Consider the following 23,570-nt stretch of genomic DNA (forward strand, 5'->3'; position numbering starts at 1 on the left):
CCCTCTCAAAGTACAAACACTTTGAAGTTTCACTCTTCTTGTACTTAAGTCGGCATTGTAGCATTTGTATTCAATCCCGATACAATTTCTGTTTTCATAGTCAATGTGAAGATCCAAGGGATACAGTAAACCTGCACAGGGGGCATCGGAATCTAATACTGATATCCCAGGAGCCGCCCAAACCACAAACTTTTAGAAGATTCACTCTTCATGTACTTAAGTCAGCATTGTCCCTTTTGTATTCAATCCCGATGATATTTCTGTGTTTCATGCTCAATGTGAAGGTCCATGGGATACAGTAAACCTGCGCTGGTGCATCAGAATTCTAATACTGGTCTCCCAGGAGATGCTCAAACCACAAACTCTTAGAAGATTCACTCTTCTTGTACTTAAGTTGGTATTGTGACTTTGTATCCAATCCTGATGCAATTGCTGTGTTCAATGGTCAATGTGAAGGTCCAAGAGATACAGTAAACCTGCACTGGTGCGTCGTAATCGAATACTGGTCTCCCAGAAGCCACTCAAAGCACAAACTCTTAGAAGATTCACTCTTCTTGTACTTAATTTGGCATTGTCCCTTTTGTATTGAATCCCGATACAATTTCTGTTTTCATGGTCAATGCGAAGGTCCGAGTTATACAGTAAACCTAAACTGGTGCATCGGAATGTAATACAGGTCTCCCAGGAGCCGCTCAAACCACCAACTCTTAGAAGATTCACTCACTTGTTCTTAAGTTGGCATTGTGACTTTGTATTCGATCCCGATGCGATTGCTGTGTTTAATGGTCAATGTGAAAGTCCAAGGGGTACAGTAAACCTGCACTGGTGCATCGGAATCTAATACTGGTCTCCCAGGAGCCGCTCAAACTACAGACTCTTAGAAGTTTCACTCTTCTTGTACTTACGTTGGCATTGTGACTTTTGTATTCAATCCCGATGCAATTTTGTATTTCATGGTCAATGTGAAAGTCCAAGGGATACAGTAAACCTGCCTTGGTGCATCGGAATCTAATACTGGTCTGCCAGGAGCCGCTGAAAGCACAAACTCGTAGTAGATTCACACATCTTGTACTTAAGTCGGCATTGTGCATTATGTATTCACTCCCGATGCGATTTGTGTGTTTCACGGTGAAGGTGATGGTCCATGGGTTACAGTAAACCTGCACTGGTGCATCGGAATCTAACACTGGTCTCCCAGGAGCCGCTCAAACCACAAACTCTTAGAAGATTTACTCTTCTTGTACTCAATTAGGCATTGTGCCTCTTGTATTCAATCCCGATCAATTGCTGTGCCTCTTGGTCAATGCGAAGATCCAAGGGATAGAGTCAACCTGCACAGGTGCATCGTAATCTTATACTGGTCTCCCAGGACCCTCTCAAAAGCACAAACTGAAGATTCACTCTTCTTGTACTTAAGTCGGCATCGTGCATTTTGTATTCAATCCCGATCCGAATTCTGTGTTTCATGGTTAATGTGAAGGTCCAAGGGATACAGTTAACCTGCACTGGTGCATAGGAATCTAATACTGGTCTCCCAGAAGGCGCTCAAACCACAAAATCTTTGAAGATTAACTATTCTTGTACTTAAGTCGGCATTGTGACTTTTGTATTTAATCCTGATCTGATTAATGTGTTTCATGGTCAATTTGTAGGTCCAAGTGATAATGCAAAGCTGCACAGGTGTATTGGAGTCTAATACTGGTCTCCCAGAAGCCGCTCAAAGCAAAATCTCTTAGAAGAATCACTCTAATTGTACTTAAGTCGGCATTGTACCATTTGTATTCAATCCCGATACAATTTCTGTTTTCATGGTCAATGTGAAGGGCCAAAGGATACAGTAAACCTGCACTGGTGCATCGGAATCTTATACCGGTCTCCCACGACCCTCTCAAAACAAAAACTCTTTGAAGATTCACTCTTCTTGTACTTAAGTCAGCACCGTGCATATTGTATTCAATCCCGATCCGATTTCTGTGTTTCATGGTCAATGTGAAGGTCCAAGGGATACAGTAAACCAGCACTAGTGAATCGGAATCTAATACTGGTCTCCCAGAAGCCGCTCGAAGCACTATCTCTTAGAAGATTCACTCTTCTTGTACTTAAGTCGGCATTGTACCTTTTGTATTGAATCCCGATACAATTTCTGTTTTCATGGTCAATGTGAATGTCCAAGGGATACAGTAAACCTGCACTGGTCCATCGGAATGTAATACTGGTATCCCAGGAGCTGCCCAAACCACAAACTTTTACAAGATTCACTCTTCTTGTACTTAAGTCAGCATTGTCCCTTCTGTATTCAATCCTGATGATATTTCTGTGTTTCATGGTCAATGTGAAGGTCCATGGGATACAGTAAACCTACACTGGTGCATCAGAATTCTATTACTGGTCTCCAAGGAGCCGCTCAAACCACAAACTCCTAGAAGAATCACTCTCATTGTACTTAAGTTGGCATTATGACATTTTTTTTCGATCCCGATGCTATTTCTGTATTTCATGGTCAATGTGAAGTCCAAGGGATACAGTAAACCTGCCCTGGTGCATCGGTATGTAATACTGGTCTCCCAGGAGCCGCTCAAACCACAAACTCTTAAAAGATTCACTCTTCTTGTGTTTATGTTGGCATTGAGACTTTTGTATTCAATCCCGATGCAATTGCAGTGTTTAATGGTCAATGTGAAGGTCGAAGGGATACAGTAAACCTGCACTGGTGCATCGGAATCTAATACTGGTCTGCCAGGAGCCGCTCAAAGCAGAAACTCTTAGTAGATTCACTCTTCTTGAACTTAAGTCATCATTGTGCATTTTGTATTCAATCACGACGCGATATCTGCCTCTCACGGTCAATGTGAAGGACCAAGCGATACAGGAAACCTGCACTGGTGCATCGGAATCCAATACTGGTCTCCCAGGAGCCGCTCAAACCACAAAATCGTAGAGATTCAATCTTCTTGAATTTAAGTCGGCATTGTCCATTTTGTATTTAATCCCGATGCAATTTATGTGTTTCATGTACAATGTGAGAGTCCTAGAGATATAGTAACACTGCACTGGTGCATCGCAATCAAATACTGGTCTCCCTGGAGCCGCTCAAACCACAAACTCTGTGAAGATTCACTCTTTTTGTACTTAAGTCGTCATTGTTGCTTTTGTATTCAATCCCGATGTAATGTCTGTGTTTCATGGGCAATATGAAAGTCCAAGGGATACAGTAAAACTGCACTGGTGCATCGGAATCTTATACTGGTCTCCGAGGAGCCGAGCCTGTACAAATTCATAGAAGATTTACTCTTCTTGTACTGAAGACGAAATTGTCCCTTTTGTATTCAATCCCAATGCAATTTCTGTGTTGTACGGTCAATGTGAGACTCCAAGGGACACATTGAAAATGCACTGGTGCATCGGAATCTAATACTGGTCTCCCAGGAGCCGCTCAAACCACAAACTCTTTGAAGATTCACTCTTCTAATACTTAAGTTGGCATTGTGCCGTTTGTATTCAATCCCGATGCATATGCTGTGTTTAATGGTCAATGTAAAGGTCCAAGGGATACAGTAAACCAGCACTGTTACATCGGAATGTAATACTGCTCTCCCAGGAGGCGCTCAAACCACAAACTCTTAGAAGATTCACTCTTGTTGTACTTACGTTGTTATTGTCGCTTTTGTATTCAATCCCGATGTAATTTCTGTTTTCATGGTCAATGTGAAGGTCCAACGGATACAGCAAACCTGCAATGGTGCATCGGAATCTAGTACTGGTCTCCCAGGAGCCGCTCAAACCACATACTCTTAGAAGATTCACTCCTCTTGTACTTAAGTCGGCAATGTCACTTTTGTATTCAATCCCGATGCAATTTATGTGTTTCATGGTCAACGTAAAGGTCCAAGGGGTACAGTAAACCTGCGCCGGTGCATCGGAATCTATAACTGTTCCCCCAGAAGCCGCTCAAACCACAATCTCTTAGAAGATGCACACTTGTTTTACTTAAGTTGGCAATGTGACTTTTGTATTCAATCCCGATGCAATTAATGTGTTTAATGGTCAATGTAAAGGTCTGAGGGATACAGTAAACCTGCACTGGTGCATCGGAATCTAATACTGGTCTCCCAGGAGTCGCTCAAAAGACAAATTAGTAGAAGATTCACTCTTCTTGTATTTAAGTCGGAATTGTCGATTTTGTTTTCAATCCCGATGCAATTTCTGTTTTCATGGTCAATGTGAAGGTCTAAGGGACACATTAAACCTGCACTGGTGCATTAGAATCTAATACTGGTCTCCCAGGAGCCGCTCAAACCACAAACTCATAGATGATTCACTCTTCTAGTACTTAAGTTGGCATTGTGATGCTTGTATTCATTCCAGATGCAGTTGCTGTGTTTCATGGTCAATGTGAATGTCCAAGCGATACAGTAAACCTGCACTGGTGCATCGGAATCTAATACTGTTCTCCCAGGGGCCGCTCAAACCACAGACTCTTAGATGATTCAACTTTCTCGTACTTAAGTCGGCATTGTCCCTTTTGTATTTATTCCCTATGCAATTTTTTTGTTTCATGGTTAATGCGAAGGTCCAAGGGATACAGTTAACCTGCACTGGTGCATCAGAATCTAATACTGGTCTCACAGGAGCCGCTCAAACCACACACTCTTTGAAGATTCATTCTTCTTGTACTTAAGTCGGCATTGTGCCATTTGTTTTCAATCCCGACCGGATTTCTGTGTTTCATGGCCAATGTGAGTGTCCAAGGGAGACAGTAAATCTGCACTGGTGCATCGGAATCTAATACTGGTCTCCCCTGCAGCCGCTCAAAGCACAAACTCTTAGAAGATTCACTCTTCTGGTGCTTAAGTCGGGATTCTCATTTTTGTATTCATTCCCGATGCAATAGCTTTGTTTCATGGTCAATGTGAAGATCCAAGGGATACAGTGAACCTGCACTGGTGTATTGGAATCTAATACTGTTTTCCCAGGAGCCGCTAAAACCACAAACTCTTAGAAGATTCATTCTTCTTCCACTTTAGTTGGCATTGTGCCTTCTGTATTCAATCCCGATGCGATTTCTATGTTTCGCGGTCAATGGGAAGGTCCTAAGGATACAGTAAACCTGCACTGGTGCATCGGAATCTAATACTGGTCTCCCAGGAGCCGCTCAAACCAATAACTCTTAGAAGAATCACTCTTCTTGTACTTAAGTCGGCATTGTGCACTTTTTATCCAATTCCGATACGATTTCTGTGTTTCATCATCAATATGAAGGTCCATGGGATACAGTAAACCTGCACTGGTGCATCGGAATGTAATACTGGTCTAACAGAAGCCGCTAATACCACAAACTCTTAGAAGATTCACTCTTCTTGTACTTAAGTCGGCATTGTCCCTTTTGTATTAAATCCCGATGCAATTACTGTTTTCATGGTCAATGTGAAAGTCTTAGGGACCCATTGAACCTGCACTGGTGCATCGGAATCTAACACTGGTCCCGCAGGAGTCGCTCAAACCACAAACTCTTACAAGATTCACTCTTCTTTTACTTAACTCGGTATTGTGACTTTGGAATTCAATCCCGATGCAAATGCTGTGTTTAGTGGTCAATGTAAAGGTCCAAGGGATACAGTAAACCTGGACGGGTGCATCGGAATCTAATACTGGTCTCCCAGAAGCCGCTCAAACCACCAACTGGTAGAAGATTCACTCTTCTTGTACTTAAGTTGGCAATGTCCATTTTGTATTAAATCCCGCTCAAATTTCTGTGTTTCATGGTCAATATTAATTTCCAAGGGATACAGTAAACCTGCACTGGTGCATCGGAATCTAATACTGCTCTCCCAGGAGCCGCTCAAACCACAAACTCTTAGAAGATTTACTCCTCTTGTACTTAAGTCGGCATTGTCCCCTTTGTATCCAATCCCGATGCAATTTCTGTTTTCATGGTCAATGTGAAGGTCCAAGGGATACTGTAAACCTGCGCTGGTGCTTCGGAATCTTATACTGGTCTCCCAGGAGCCGCACAAACCACAAACTCTTTGAAGATTCACTCTTCTAATACTTAAGTTGGCATTGTGCCGTTTGTATTCAATCCCGATGCATATGCTGTGTTTAATGGTCAATGTAAAGGTCCAAGGGATACAGTAAACCAGCACTGTTACATAGGAATGTAATACTGCTCTCCCAGGAGGCGCTCAAACCACAAACTCTTAGAAGATTCACTCTTGTTGTACTTACGTTGTTATTGTCGCTTTTGTATTCAATCCCGATGTAATTTCTGTTTTCATGGTCAATGTGAAGGTCCAACGGATACAGTAAACCTGCAATGGTGCATCGGAATCTAATACTGGTCTCCCAGGAGCCGCTCAAACCACATACTCTTAGAAGATTCACTCCTCTTGTACTTAAGTCGGCAATGTCACTTTTGTATTCAATCCCGATGCAATTTATGTGTTTCATGGTCAACGTAAAAGTCCAAGGGGTACAGTAAACCTGCACCGGTGCATCGGAATCCAATACTGTTCCCCCAGAAGCCGCTCAAACCACAATCTCTTACAAGATGCACACTTGTTTTACTTAAGTTGGCAATGTGACTTTTGTATTCAATCCCGATGCAATTGCTGTGTCTAATGGTCAATGTAAAGGTCTGAGGGATACAGTAAACCTGCACTGGTGCATCGGAATCTAATACTGGTCTCCCAGGAGTCGCTCAAAAGACAAATTAGTAGAAGATTCACTCTTCTTGTATTTAAGTTGGAATAGTCGATTTTGTTTTCAATCCCGATGCAATTTCTGTTTTCATGGTCAATGTGAAGGTCTAAGGGACACATTAAACCTGCACTGGTGCATTAGAATCTAATACTGGTCTCCCAGGAGCCGCTCAAACCACAAACTCATAGATGATTCACTCTTCTAGTACTTAAGTTGGCATTGTGCCGCTTGTATTCATTCCAGATGCAGTTGCTGTGTTTCATGGTCAATGTGAATGTCCAAGCGATACAGTAAACCTGCACTGGTGCATCGGAATCTAATACTGGTCTCCCAGCAGCCGCTCAAAGCACAAACTCTTAGAAGATTCACTCTTCTTGCACTTACGTCGGCATTGTCCCTTTGGTATTCAATCCCGATGCAATATCTGAGTTTCAGGGTCAATGTAAGGGTCCAAGGAATACAGTAGACCTGCACTGGTGCAATGGAATCTAATACTGGTCTCCCATCAGCCGCTCAAACCACACACTCTTTGAAGATTCATTCTTCTTGTACTTAAGTCGGCATTGTGCCATTTGTTTTCAATCCCGACCGGATTTCTGTGTTTCATGGCCAATGTGAGTGTCCAAGGGATACAGTAAACCTTCCATGTTGCATCGGAATCTAAAACTGGTCTCCCAGGAGCCGCTCAAAACACAAACTCTTAGAAGATTCACTCTTCTTGTACTTATCTCTGCATTGTCCCTTTGAAATTCAATCCCGATGCAATATCTGAGTTTCAGGGTCAATGTAAAGGACCAAGGGAGACAGTAAATCTGCACTGGTGCATCGGAATCTAATACTGGTCTCCCAGCAGCCGCTCAAAGCACAAACTCTTAGAAGATTCACTCTTCTGGTACTTAAGTCGGCATTCTCATTTTTGTATTCATTCCCGATGCAATAGCTTTGTTTCATGGTCAATGTGAAGATCCAAGGGATACAGTGAACCTGCACTGGTGCATCGGAATCTAATACTGGTCTCCCAGGAGCCGCTCAAACCAATAACTCTTAGAAGAATCACTCTTCTTGTACTTAAGTCGGCATTGTGCACTTTTTATCCAATCCCGATGCGATTTCTGTGTCTCTCGGTCACTGTGAAGGTAAAAGGGATACAGTAAACCTGCACTGGTGCATCGGAATCTAATACTGGTCTCCCAGGAGCCGCTCAAACCACTAACTCTTAGAAGATTCACTCTTCTTGTACATAAGTTGGCATTGTGCTTTTTGTATTGAATCCCGATGCCATTGCTGAGTTTTATCGTGTTTGTGAAGTTCCAAGGGATACAGTAATCCCGCACTGGTGTATTGAAATCTAATACTGGTCTCCCAGGAGCCGCTCAAGTCACAAACTCTTAGAAGATTCTTTCTTCTTGAATTTAAATCGGCATTGTCCCTTTTGTATTCACTCCCGATGCAATTTCTGTGTTTCATGGTCAATGTGAAGGTCTAAAGGATACAGTAAACCTGCACTGGTGCATCGGAATCTAATACAAGTCTAACAGGAGCCGCTCATAGCACAAACTCTTAGAAGAATCACTCTTCGTGTACTTAAGTCGGCATTGTCACTTTTGTATTCGTTCACGATGCAATTTCTATATAGTTCATGGTCAATGTGAAAGTCCATGGGATACAGTAAACCTGCACTGGTGCATCGGAGTCCAATACTGGTCTCCCAGGAGCCGCTCAAATCGCAAAGTGTTGGAAGATTCACTTTTCTTGTACTTAAGTCGACATTGTGCCTTTTGTATTGAATCCCGATGAGATTTCTGAGTTCACGGTCAATGGGAATGTCCTAGGGATACAGTAAACCTGCACTGGTGCATCGGAATCTAATACTGGTCTCCCAGGAGCCGCTCAAACCACTAACTCTTAGAAGATTCACTCTTCTTGTACTTAATTTGGAATTGTGACTTTTGTATTCAGTCCCGATGCAATTACTGTCTTTAATGGTCAATGTGAAGGTCCAAGGGATACAGTAAACCTGCACTGGTGCATCGGAAACTATTACTGGTCTCCCAGGTGCAACTCAAACCACAAACTCTTAGAAGATTCACTCTTCTAGTACTTAAGTTGGCATTGTGCCGTTTGTATTCAATCTCGATGCAATTTCTGTGTTTCATGGTCAATGTGAACGTCCAAGGGATACAGTAAACCTGCACTGGTGCATCAGAATCTAAAACTGGTCTCCAGTGGCCGCTCAAACCACAAACTCTTAGTAGATTCACTCTTCTTGTACTTAAGTCGGCATTGTGCTCTTTTTCTCCCATCCCGATGCGATTTCTGTGTCTCACGGTCAATGTGAAGGTCCAAGGGATACAGTAAATCAGCACTGGTGCATCGGAATCTAATACTGGTCCCCCAGGAGCGGCTTAAACCACAAAATCTTTGAAGGTTCACTCTTTTTGTACTTAAGTCGGTATTGTCCCATTTGTATTCACAACCGAAGCAACTTCTGTTTTCATTGTCAATGTGAAGAACCAAGGGATACAGTAAACCAGCACTTGAACTTTGGAATCTAATACTGGTCTCCAGGGGCCGCTCAAACCACTAACTCTTAGAAGGTTCACTCGTCTAGTACTTAAGTCGGCATTGTCCCTTTTGTCTTCAATCCCGATGCTTTTTCTCTGTTTCATGGTCAATGTGAAGGTCCAAGGGATACAGCAAACCTGTACTGGTGCATCGGAATCTATTACTGGTCCCCCAGGAGCTGCTCAAATCACAAACTCTTAGAAGATTCATTCTTCTTGAATTTAAGTCGGCATTGTCCCTTTTGTATTCAATCCCGATGCAATTTCTGTGTTTCATTGTTAATGTGAAGGTCCAAGGGATACAGTAAAGCTGCACTGGTTCATTGGAATCTAATACTGGACTCCCAGGAGCCGCTCAAAGCACAAAGTCTTAGAAGATTCACTCTTCTTGTACTTAAGTCAGCATTGTCACTTTTGGATTCAATCCCGGTGCAATTTCTGTTTTTCATGGTCAATGTGAATGTCCAAGGTATACAGTAAACCTGCACTGGTGCATCGGAATCTAATACTGGTCTCTCAGGAGCCGCCCAAAGCACAAACTGTTAGTAGATTCACTTTTCTTGTACTTAAGTCGGCATTGTGCCTTTTGTATTGAATCCAGATGATATTTCTGAGTTTCACGGTCAATGGGAAGGTCCAAGGGATACAGTAAACCTGCACTGGTCCATTGTAATTTAATGCTGGTCTCCCAGGAGCTGCTCAAAGCACAAACTCTTAGAAGGTTCACTCTTCTTGTTCTTCAGTCGGCATTGGCCGTTTCGTATTCAATCCCGATGCCATTTCTGTGTTTCAAGGTCAATGTGAAGGTCTAAGGGATACAGTAAACCTGCACTGGTGCATCGGAATCTAATACTGGTCTGCCAGGAGCCGCTCAATGCACAAACTCTTAGTAGATTCACTCTTCTTGTACTTAAGTCGGCATTGTGCACTTTTTATCCAATCCCGATGCCTTTTCTGTGTCTCTCGGTCAATGTGAAGGTCCAAGGGATACAGTAAACCTGCGCTGGTGCATCGGAATCTAATTCTGGTCTCCCAGGAGCCGCTCAAAGCACAATCTCTTAGTAGATTCACTCTTCTTGTACTTACGTCGGCATTGTTACTTTTGTATTCAATCCCAATGCAATTTCTGTATTTCATGGTCAATGTGAAGGTCCAAGGTATACAGTAAACCTGCACTGGTGCATCGGAATCTAATACTGGTGCCTCAGGAGCCGCTCAAACCACAAACTCGTAGAAGATTCACACTTCTTGTACTTAAGACGGCATTGTCCCTTTTGTATTAAATCCTGCTCCAATTTCTGTGATTCATGGTGAATGTGAAGATTAGATTAGATTAGATTAGATTAATACTAATTCCATGGATCATGAATACGATATTTCGTAATGATGTGGAACGAGTCGAATTTTCCAATACATGACATCATTAGGTTAATTTAACAACATACTTAAGTTAATATATCAACTTTAATTTTTTTGTGTTTTTTATTTTAATTTTTTTATTTTTTTATTTTTTTAATGTTTTTTTTCTGAATTTATATTTAAAAATTCCTCTATGGAGTAGGAGGAGTTGTCATTCAGAAATTCTTTTAATTTCTTCTTAAATACTTGTTGGTTATCTGTCAGACTTTTGATACTATTTGGTAAGTGACCAAAGACTTTAGTGCCAGTATAATTCACCCCTTTCTGTGCCAAAGTTAGATTTATTCTTGAATAGTGAAGATCGTCCTTTCTCCTAGTATTGTAGTTATGCACACTGCTATTACTTTTGAATTGGGTTTGGTTGTTAATAACAAATTTCATAAGAGAGTATATATACTGAGAAGCTACTGTGAATATCCTTAGATCCTTAAATAAATGTCTGCAGGATGATCTTGGGTGGACTCCAGCTATTATTCTGATTACACGCTTCTGTGCAATAAATACTTTATTCCTCAGTGATGAGTTACCCCAAAATATGATGCCATATGAAAGTAATTAGCGAAAATAGGCGTAGTAAGCTAATTTACTAAGATGTTTATCACCAAAATTTGCAATGACCCTTATTGCATAAGTAGCTGAACTCAAACGTTTCAGCAGATCATCAATGTGTTTCTTCCAATTTAATCTCTCATCAATGGACATACCTAAAAATTTGGAATATTCTACCTTAGCTATATGCTTCTGATTAAGGTCTATATTTATTAATGGCGTCATACCATTCACTGTACGGAACTGTATGCACTGTGTCTTATCAAAATTCAGTGAGAGTCCGTTTACAAGGAACCACTTAGAAATTTTCTGAAAGACAGTATTGACAATTTCATCAGTTAATTCTTGTTTCTCAGGTGTGATTACTATAATTGTATCATCAGCAAAGAGAACTAACTTTGCCTTTTCATGAATATAGAACGGCAAGTCATTAATATATAAGGTCCAAGGGATTCAGTAAACCTGCACTAGCGCATCGGAATCTAATACTGGTCTCCCAGGAGCCGCTCAAACCACAAACTCTTAAAATATTCACACTTCTTGTACTTAAGTCGGCATTGTGCCTTTTGTATTCAATTCCGATGCAGTTTCTGGGTTTCATGGTCAATGTGAAGCCCCAAGAGTTACAGTAAACCTGCACTGGTGCATTGGAATCTAATACTGGCCTCCCAGGATCTGCTTGAACCCCAAACTCTTAGAAGATTCGCTGTTCAAGTACTTATGTCGGCTTTGTCCCTGCTGTATTCAATCCTGATGCAATTTCTGTGTTTCATGGTCAATGTGAAGGTCCAAGGGATACAGTTAACCTGCAGTGGTGCATCGGAATCTAATACTGGTCTCCCAGGAGCTACTCAAAGCACAAACTATTAGAAGATTCACTCTGCTTGTACTTAGATAGGCATTGTACCTTTTGTATTCAATCCTGATGCAGTTTCTGTTTTCATGGTCAATGTGAAGGTGCAAGGGATACAGGAAACCTGCACTGGTGCATCGGAATCTAATACTGGTCTCCCAGGAGCCGCTCAAAGCACAAATTTTAGAACATTCACTCTTCTTGTACTTTATTCGGCATTGTGCATTTTGTATTCAATCCCGATGCGATTTCTGTGTGTCATGGACAATGTGAAGGTCCAAGGGATACAGTAAACCTGCACTGGTGCATCAGAATCTAATACTGGTCACCCAGGAGCCGCTCAAACCACAAACTCTTAGAAGATTCACTATTCTTGTACTTAAGTCGGAATTGTCCATTTTGTTTTCAATCCCGATGCAATTTCTGTGTTTCATGGTCAATGTGAAGGCCCAAGGGATAGTGTAAACCTGCACTGGTGCATCGGAATTTAATACTGGTCTCCCAGGAGCCGCTCATAGTACAAACTCTTAGGAGATCCACTCTTCTGGTACTTATGTCGGCATTGTCACTTTTGTATTCAATCCCGATGCAATTTCTGTATTTCATGGTCAATGTGAAGGTCCAAGGGTTACAGTAAGCGTGCACTGGTGCATCGGAATATAATACTGCTCTCCCAGTAGCCGCTCAAAGCACAAATTCTTAGAAGATTCACTCTTCTTGTAATTAAGTCGGCGTTGTCCCTTTTGTATTCAATCCCGATGCAATTTCTGTGTTTCATAGTCAATCAGAAGTTCCAAGGGATACAGTAAACATGCACTGGTGCATCAGAATCTGATACTGGTCTCCCAGGAACTGCGCAAACCAAAAACTCTTAGAAGATTCCCTCTGCTTGTACTTAAGTCTACATTAGCTCTTTAGTATTCAATCCCGAAGCACTTTCTGTTTTTCATGGTCAATGTGAATGTCTAAGTGTTACAGTAAACCTGCACTGGTTCATCGGAATCTAATACTGGTCTCCCAGGAGCCGCTCAAATGACAAATTCTTAGAAGATTCAATCTTCTTGAGCTTAAGTCAGCATTTTCCCTATTGCATTCAATCCCGATGCAATATCTGTGTTTCATGGTCATTGTGAAAGTCTAAGGGATACAGTAAACCAGCACTGATGCATAGCAATCTAATACTGGTCTCCCAGGAACCGCTCATCGCACAAACTCTTAGGAGATTCACTCTTCTTGTACTTATGTCGGCATTGTCACTTTTGTATTCAATCCCGATGCAATTTCTGTATTTCATGGTCAATGGGAAGGTCCAAGGGATAAAGTAAACGTGCACTGGTGCATCGGAACATAATACTGCTCCCCCAGGAGCCGCTCAAAGCACAAAATCTTAGAACATTCACTCTTCTAGTACTTTATTCGGCATTGTGCATTTTGTATTTAATCCTGATGCAATTTCTGTATTTCATGGTCAATGTGAAGGTCCAAGGGATACAGTAAGCCTGCACTGGTGCACCGGAATCTAATACTGTTCTCCCACGAGACGCTCAAAGCACAAACTCTTAGTAGATTCACTTTTCTTATACTTAATACGGCATTGTGGCTTTTGTATTCAATCCCGATGAGATTTCTCTGTTTCACGGTCAATGGGTAGGACCAAAAGATACAGTAAACCTGCACTGGTGCATCGGAATCCAATAATGGTCTCCCTGGAGCAGCTGAAAGCACATATTCTTAGAGGATTCACTCTTCTTGAATTTGAGTCGGCATTGTCCCTTAAGTATTTAATTCCGATGCAATTTCCATGTTTCATGGTCAATGTGAAGGTCCAAGGGATACAGTAAACCTGCACTGGTGCATCGGAACCTAATACTGGTATACCAGGAGCCGCACAAATCAAAAACTCTTAGAAGAATCACTCCTATTCTACTTCAGTTGGCATTGCGCCTTTTTTATTCAATCCCGATGCGATCTCTGTGTTTCGTGGTCAATGTGAAGGGCCAAGGGTTATAGAAAACCTGCACTGGTTCATCGGAATCTAATACAGGTCTCCCAGGAGCCGCTCAAACCAAAAACTCTTAGAAGATTCACTCTTCTTGTACTTAAGTCTGCATTGTCTTTTTAGTATTTAATCCCGATGCACCTTCTGTGTTTCATGGTCAATGTGAAGGTCCAAAGGATACAGTAAACCTGCACTGGTGCATCGGAATCTAATACTGGTTTCCCAGGAGCCACTCAAACCACAAACTCTTAGAAGATTCACTCTTCTTGCACTTAAGTCAGCATTGTCCCATTTGTCTTCAATCCCGATTCAATTTCTCTAATTCATGGTCAATGTGAATGTCCAAGCTATACAGTAAACCTGCACTGGTGCATCGGAATCTAATACTGGTCTCCCAGGAGCCGCTCAAAGGAAAAATTCTTAGAAGATTCACTCTTCTTGTACTTAAGTCTGATCTCCCAGGAGCCGCTCAAAGGACAATTTCTTAGAAGTATCACTCTTCTTGTACTTTAGTCGTCATTGTCCCTTTTGTATTCAATCCCGATGCACTCTCTGTGTTTCATGGTCAATGTGAAGGTCCAAGTGGTACAGTAAACCTGCACTGTTTCATCGGAATCTAATACTGGTCTCCCAGGAGCCGCTCAAACCACACACCCTTAGGAGATTCACTCTTCTTGTATTTAAGTCGGCATTGTCCCTATTGTACTCAATCCCGATGCATTTTCTGTGATTCATGTCAATGTGAAGGTGCATGGAATACAGGAAACCAGCACTGGTGCATCGGAATCTAAAACTGGTCTCCAGGTGCCGGTCAAACCATAAACTCTTAGAAGATTCACTCTTCTTGTACTTCAGTCGGCATTGTGCCTTTTGTATTCAATTCCGATGCAATTTCTGTGTTTCATTATCATTATGAAGGTCCAAGTGATACAGTAAACCTGCACTGGGGCATCGGAATCTAATACTGGTCTCCCAGGAGCCGCTCAAAGGAAAAATTCTTAGAAGATTCACTCTTCTTGTACTTAAATCTGGTCTCCCGGGAGCCGCTCAAAGGACAAATTCTTAGAAGATTCACTCTTCTTGTACTTAACGCGTCCGTGTCAATATGTGTTCATTCCCGATATAATTTTTGTGATTAATGGTCAGTATGAAGGTCCAAGGGATACAGTAAACCTGCACTGGTTCATCGGAATCGAATACTGGTCTCCCAGGAGCCGCTCAAACACAAACTCTTAGAAGATTCACTCGTCTTGTACTTGAGTCGTCATTGTCCCTTTCGTATTCAATCCCGATGCAATTTGTGTGTATCATGGTTAAAGTGATGGTCCAAGGGATTCAGTAAATCTGCACTGGTGCATCGGAATCTAATACTGGTCTCCCAGGAGCCGCTCAAAACACAAACTCTTTTTAGATTCACTTTTCTTACACTTAAGTAGACGTTATGCCTTTTGTATTTGATCACAATGAGATTTCTGTGTTACACGGTCAATGAGAAGGACCAAGGGTTACAGTAAACCTGCACTGGTGCATCGGAATCTAATACTGGTCTCCCTGGAGCCGCTCAAAACACAAATTCTTAGAAGATTCACTTTTCTTGTACTGAAGTCGGCATTGTCGCTTTTGTATTCAACCCCAGTGCAATTTCGTGTTTCTGTGTTTCTGTGAAGGTCCAGGGGGTACAGTAAACCTGAACTGGTGCATTGGAATCTAATACTGGTCTCCAGGGGCCGCTCAAACGATAAACTCTTAGCAGAATCACTATTCTTGTACTTAAGTCTGGTCCCCAGGAGCCGCTCTAAGGACAAATTCTTAGAAGATTCATTCGACTTGTACTTAAGTCGTCATTGTCCCTTTTGTATTCAATCCCGATGTACTTTCTGTGTTTCATGGTCAATGTGAAGGTCCAAGTGATACACTAATCCTGCACTGGTTCATCGGAAGCTAAAACTGGTCTCCCATTAGCCGCTCATACCACACACTCTTAGGAGATTCACTGTTCATGTATTTAAGTCGGCATTCTCCCATTTGTACTCAATCCCGATGCAATTTCTGTGATTTATGGTCAATGTGAAGTTCCAAGGGATACAGTAAACCTGCACTGGTGCATCGGAATCCAAAACTGGTCTCCCGGGAGCCGCTCAAATCACAAACTATTGGAAGATTCACTCTTCTTGTACATAAGTCGGCATTGTCCCATTTGTATCAACGCCGATGCCATTTCTGTGTTTCATGGTCGATGTGAAGGTCCAAGGGATACAGTAAACCTGCACTGGTGCATCTGAAATTAATACTGGTCTCCCAGGAGCCGCTCAAACCACAAATTCTTAGAAGATTCACTCCTTGTACTTTAGTTGGCATTGCGCATTTTGTATTCAATCCCGATGCGATTTCTGTGTTTCGTGGTCAATGTGAAGGTCCAAGGGATATAGTAAGCCTGCACTGGTTCATCGGAATCTAATACTAGTCTCCCAGGAGCCGCTCAAAACACAAACTCTTAGAAGATTCACTTTTCTTGTACTTAAGTCGGCATTGTCCCTTTTGTATTTAACCCCAGTGCAATTTCTGTGTTTCATGGTCAATGTGAAGGTCCAAGGGATACAGTAAACCTGCACTGGTGCATCGGAAATTAATACTGGTCTCCCAGGAGCCGCTCAAACCACTAACTCTTAGAAGATTCACTCTTCTTGCACTTAAGTAGGCATTGTCCCGTTTGTATTCAATCCCGATGCAATTTCTGCGTATGATGGTCAATGTGAAGGTCCAAGGGATACAGTAAACCCGCACTGGCGAAACGGAATCTAATACTGGTCGCCCTGGAGCCGCTCAACTCACAAACTCTTAGAAGATTCATTCATCTTGTACTTTAGTTCTGATTGTGCATTTTGTATTCAATTCCGACGCAATTTCTTAGTGTCATGGACAATGTGAAGGTCCAAGGGATACAGTAAACCTGCACTGGTGCATGGGAACCTAATACGGGTATCCTAGGAGCCGCTCAAACCACAAACTCTTGGAAAATTCATTCTTCTTGTTCTTTAGTTGGCATTGTTCCTTTTGTATTCAAACCCGATTCCATTTCTCTGTCTCATGGTCAATGTGAAGGTCCAAGGGATACAGTAAACCTGGACAGGTGCATCGGAATCTAATACTGGTCTCCCAGGATCCGCTCAATGGACAAATTCTTAGAAGATTCACTCATCTTGTACTTAAGTCGGCATTGTCCCTTTTGTATTCAATCCCGATGCAATTACTGTGTTTCATGGTCACAGTGAAGGTGCAAGGGATACTGTACACCTGCACTGGTGCATCGCAATCTAATACTGGTCTCCAGGTGACGCTCAAACCACAAACTCTAGAAAATTCACTCTTCTTGTACTTAAGTTGGCATTGTGCCTTTTCTATTCAATTCCGATGCAATTTCTGTGTTTCAAGGTCAATGTGAGGGTCCAAATGATGCAGTAAAACTTCACTGGTGGATCGGAATCTAATACTGGTCTCCCAGGAGACGCTCAAACACCAAACTCTTAGCAGATTCACCCTTCTTGTACTTAAGTCGGAATTATCCCTTTTGTATTCAATCCCGATGCGATTTCATAGTTTAATGGTCAATGTGATGGTCCAAGGGATACAGTAAAAATGCACTGGTGCATCGTAATCTAATACTGGTCTCCCAGGAGCCGCTCAAACCACAACCTCTTAGAAGATTCACTCTTCCTGTACTTTACTCGGCATTGTACCTGTTGTATTCAATCCCGATGCAATTTCTGTGTTCATGAATAATGTGAAGGTCCAAGGGATACAGTATACCTGCACTGGAGCATCGGAATCTAATACTGGTATACCAGGAGCCGCACAAACCACTAACTCTTAGAACATTCACTCTTCTTGTACTTAAGTCGGCATTGTTCCGTTTGTATTCAATTCCGATGCAATTTCTGTCTTTCATGGTCAATGTGAAGCTCCAAGGGATACAGTAAACCTGGACTGGTGCATCGGAATCTAATACTGGTCTCCCAGGAGCCGCTAAAATGACAAATTCTTAGAAGATTCAGTCATCTTGTGCTTAAGTCGGCATTGTCCCTTTTGTATTCAATCCGGATGCTATTTCTGTGTTTCATGGTCAATGTGAATGTCAAAATGATACAGTTAACCTGCACTGGTGCATCAGAATGTATTACTGGTGTCCCAGGGGACGGTGAAACCACAAACTCTTAGCAGACTAACTCTTCTTGTACTTAAGTCGGCATTATCCCACTTGTATTCAATTCCGATGCGATTTTTGAATTTCATGGTCAAAGTGAACGTCCAAAGGATACAGTAAACCTGCACTGGTGCATAGGAATCTAATACTGGTGTCCCAGGAGCCGCTCAAAGAACAAACCCTTATAGTGGATTCAAGTTTCTTATACTTAAGTCGGCATTATGCCTTGTGTATTCAATCCCGACGCGATATCTGGGTTTGACGGTCAATGAGAAGGTCCAAGGTATACAGTAAACCAGCACTAGTGCATCGGAATCTAATACTGGTCTCCCAGGAGCCGCTTTAATCACAAACTCTTAGAAGAGTCATTCTTCTGGAATTTAAGTCGGCATTGTCCCTTTTGTATTCAATCCCAATGCAATATCTGTTTTTCATGGTCAATGTGAAGGTCCAAGGGATACAGTAAACCTGCACTGGTGCTTCGGAATGTAATACCGGTATCCTAGGAACCGGCCAAACCACAAACTCTTGTAAAATTCATTCTTCTTGTACTTTAGTTGGCATTGTGCCTTTTGTATTCAATCCCGATGCGATTTTTGTGTCTCATGGTCAATGTGAAGGTCCAAGGGATACTGTAAACGTGCACTGGTTCATCGGAATCTAATACTGGTCTCCTAGGAGCTGCTCAAACCACAAACTCTTTGTAGATTCACTTTTCTTATACTTAAGTCAGCATTGTGCCTTTTGTATTCAATCCCGATGAGATTTCAATGTTTCACGGTCAATGGGAAGGACAAAGGGATACAGTAAACCTGCACTGGTGCATCGGAAATCTAATACTGATCTCCCAGGAGACGCACAAATCACGAACACTTAGAAGATTCACTCTTCTTGTACTTAAGTAGGCATTGTCCCTTTTGCATTCCATCCCGATGAAATTGCGGTCTTTCATGGTCAATGTGACGCTCAAAGGGATACAGTAAACCAGCACTGGTTTATCGGAACATAATACTGGTCTCCCAGGAGACGCTAAAAGCACAAACTCTTAGTAGATCCACTTTTCTTATACTTAAGTCGGCATTGTGCGTATTGTATTCAATCCCGATGCGATATCTGTGTTCATGGTCAATGTGAAGGTCCAAGGGATACAGTAAACCTGCACTGGTGCCTCGGTATTTAATACTGGTCGCCCAGGAGCCGCTCAAAGCACAAACTCTTAGAAGATTCACTCATCTTGTACTTAAGTTGACATTGTGCCTTTGGAATTCAATCCCGATGCCATTGCTGTGTTTTATGGTCAAGGTGAAGGTCCATGGTATACAGTAAACCAGCACTGGTGCATCGGAATCTAACACTGGTCTCCCAGGAGCCGCTCAAACCACAAACTCTTAGAAGATTCATTCCTCTTGAATTTAAGTCGGCATTGTCCCTTTTGTATTGAATCCCGATGCAATTTCTGTGTTTCACGGTCAACGTGAAGGTCCAAGGGTTACAGTAAACCTACACTGGTTCATCGGATGTTAATACTGGTCTCCTAGGAGCCGCTTAAAACACAAACTATTAGAAGATTCAGTCTTCTTGTACTTAAGCCGGCATTGTGCCTTTTGTATTCAATTCCGATGCAATTTTTGTATTTCTTGGTCAATGTGAAGGTCCAAGGGATTCACTGAACCTGCACAGGTGCATCGGAATGTAATACTGGTCTCCCAGGAGCCGCTTGAAGTACGAACTCTCAGAAGATTCACTCTTCTAGCACTTAAGTCTGCATTGTCCCTTTAGTATTCAATCCCGTGCTATTTCTTTGTATCTCGGTCAATGTAAAGATCCAAGGGATACAGTAAATCTGTGCTGGTGCGTCGCAATCTAATACTGGTATACCATGAGCCGCTCAAACCACAAACTCTTAGAAGATTCACTCTTCTTGTACTTTAGTTGGCATTGCGCGTTTTGTATTCAGTCCCGATGCGATTGCTGTGTTACGTGGTCAATGTGAAGGTCCAAGGGATACAGTAAACCTGCACTGGTGCATCGGAATCTAATGTTGGTCTCCCAGGAGCCGCTCAAACCACAAACTCCTAGAAGAATCACTCTTCTTGTAATTTGGTGGGCATTGTCCCTTTTGTATTCAATACCGATGCAATTTCTGTTTTCATGAATAATGTGAAGGTCCAATGGATACAGTAAACCTGCACTGGGTCATCGGAATCTAATACTGGTATCCCAGGAGCTGCCCAGAGCACAAAGTCATAGAAGACTCTCTCTTCTTGTACTTAAGTTGGCATTGTGCATTTTGCATTCAATCCCGATGCAATTGCTGTGTTTCATGGTCAATGTGAAGGTCCAAGGGATACAGAAAACCTGCACTGGTGCATCGGAATCTAATACGGGTTGCCCAGGAGCCGCCCAAAGAACAAGCCCTTATAGTGGATTCATGTTTCTTATATTTAAGTCGGCATTGTGCCTTTTGTATTCAATCCCGATGCGATATCTGTGTTTGACGGTCAATGTGAAGGTCCAAGGTATACAGTAAACCAGCACTGGTGCATCGGAATCTAATACTGGACTGCCAGGAGCCGCTCAAACCACAAACTCTTAGAAGATAGACACTTCTTGAATTTATGTCGGCATTGTCCCTTTAGTATCCAATCCCGATGCAATTGATGTGTTTCATTGTCATGTGAAGGTCCAAGGGAAATAGTAAACCTGCACTGGTGCATCAGAATCTAATACGGGTTGCCCAGGAGCCGCCCAAAGAACAAGCCCTTATAGTGGATTCAAGTTTCTTATACATAAGTCGGCATTGTGCTTTTGTATTTAATCCCGACGCGATATCTGAGTTTGACGGTCAATGTGAAGGTCCAAGGGATACAGCAAACCTGGACAGGTGCATCGGAATCTAATACTGGTCTCCCAGGAGCCGCTCAATGGACAAATTCTTAGAAGATTCACTCATCTTGTACTTAAGTCGGCATTGTCCCTTTTGTATTCAATCCCGATGCAAATACTGTGTTTCATGGTCACAGTGAAGGTGCAAGGGATACTGTAGACCTGCACTGGTGCATCGCAATCTAATACTGGTCTCCAGGGGACGCTCAAACCACAAACTCTAGAAGATTCACTTTTCTTGTACTTAAGTTGGCATTGTGCCTTTTCTATTCAATACCGATCCAATTTCTGTGTTTCGAGGTCAATGTGAGGGTCCAAATGATACAGTAAAACTTCACTGGTGGATCGGGATCTAATACTGGTCTCCCAGGAGACGCTCAAACACCAAACTCTTAGCAGATTCACCCTTCTTGTACTTAAGTCGGAATTATCCCTTTTGTATTCAATCCCGATGCGATTTCATAGTTTAATGGTCAATGTGATGGTCCAAGGGATACAATAAAAATGCACTGGTGCATCGTAATCTAATACTGGTCTCCCAGGAGCCGCTTAAACCACAACCTCTTAGAAGATTCACTCTTCCTGTACTTTACTCGGCATTGTACCTGTTGTATTCAATCCCGATGCAATTTCTGTGTTCATGAATAATGTGAAGGTCCAAGGGATACAGTATACCTGCACTAAAGCATCGGAATCTAATACTGGTATACCAGGAGCCGCACAAACCACTATCTCTTAGAACATTCACTCTTCTTGTACTTAAGTCGGCATTGTTCCGTTTGTATTCAATACCGATGCAATTTCTGTGTTTCATGGTCAATGTGAAGCTCCAAGGGATACAGTAAACTTGGACTGGTGCATCGGAATCTAATACTGGTCTCCCAGGAGCCGCTAAAATGACAAATTCTTAGAAAATTCAGTCATCTTGTACTTAAGTCGGCATTATCCCACTTGTATTCAATCCCGATGCGATTTCTGAATTTCATGGTCAAAGTGAACGTCCAAAGGATACAGTAAACCTGCACTGGTGCATAGGAATCAAATACTGGTGTCCCAGGAGCCGCTCAAAGAACAAACCCTTATAGTGGATTCAAGTTTCTTATACTTAAGTCGGCATTATGCCTTGTGTATTCAATCCCGACGCGATATCTGGGTTTGAAGGTCAATGAGAAGGTCCAAGGGTTACAGTAAACCTGCACTGGTTCATCGGATTCTAATACTGGTCTCCTAGGAGCCGCTTAAAACACAAACTATTAGAAGATTCAGACTTCTTGTACTTAAGCCGGCATTGTCCCTTTTGTACTATATTCCGATGCAATTTCTGTATTTCTTGGTCAATGTGAAGGTCCAAGGGATACAGTGAACCTGCACAGGTGCATCGGAATGTAATACTGGTCTCCCAGGAGCCGCTTGAAGTACGAACTCTCAGAAGATTCACTCTTCTAGCTCTTAAGTCTGCATTGTCCCTTTAACATTCAATCCTGTGCTATTTCTTTGTATCTCGGTCAATGTGAAGATCCAAGGGATACAGTAAATCTGTGCTGGTGCGTCGCAATCTAATACTGGTTTCCTAGGAGCTGCTCAAACCACAATCTCATGGAAGATTAATTCATTTTGTACTTTAGTTGGCATTGTGCCTTTTATATTTTATCCAGATGCGATTTCTGTGTTTCGTGGTCAATGCGAAGGTCCAAGGGTTACAGTAAACTTGCACTGGTTCATCGGAATCTAATACTGGTCTCCTAGGAGCCGCTCAAATCACAAACTCTTAGAAGATTCACTCTTATTGTACTTAAGTGGACATTGTCCCCTTTTCATTCAATCCCGATGCAATGTCTGTGGTTCATGGTCAATGGGAAGGGCCAAGGGATACAGTAAACACGCACTGGTGTATCGGAATCTAATACTGGTCTGCCAGGAGCCGCTCAAATCACAAACTCATAGAAGATTCACTCTTCTTGTACTTAAGTCGGTATTGTCCCTTTTGTATTCAATCCCGATTCATTTTCTGTATTTCTTGTTTAATGTGAAGGTCCATGGGATACAGTAAACCTGCACTGGTGCATCGGAATCTAATACTGGTCTCCCAGGAGCCGCTCAAAGTTAAAACTCATAGAAGGTTCACTCTTCTTGTACTTAAGTCGGCTTTGTCGCTTTAGTATTCAATGCCGATGCAATTTCTGTGTTTCACGGACAATTTGAAGGTCCAAGGGATACAGTAAACCTGCACTGGTGCACCGGAATCTAATACTGGTATACCAGGAGCCGCTCAAGGCACAAATTCATAGAAGATTCACTCTTCTTGTACTTTAGTTGCATTGCGCCTTTTGTATTCAATCGCGATGCGATTTCTGTGTTTCGCGGTCAATGTGAATGTCCAAGGGATACAGTAAACCTGCA

The sequence above is a fragment of the Schistocerca americana genome, unplaced genomic scaffold (assembly GCF_021461395.2).
Source record: "Schistocerca americana isolate TAMUIC-IGC-003095 unplaced genomic scaffold, iqSchAmer2.1 HiC_scaffold_45, whole genome shotgun sequence".
Lineage (NCBI taxonomy): Eukaryota > Metazoa > Arthropoda > Insecta > Orthoptera > Acrididae > Schistocerca > Schistocerca americana.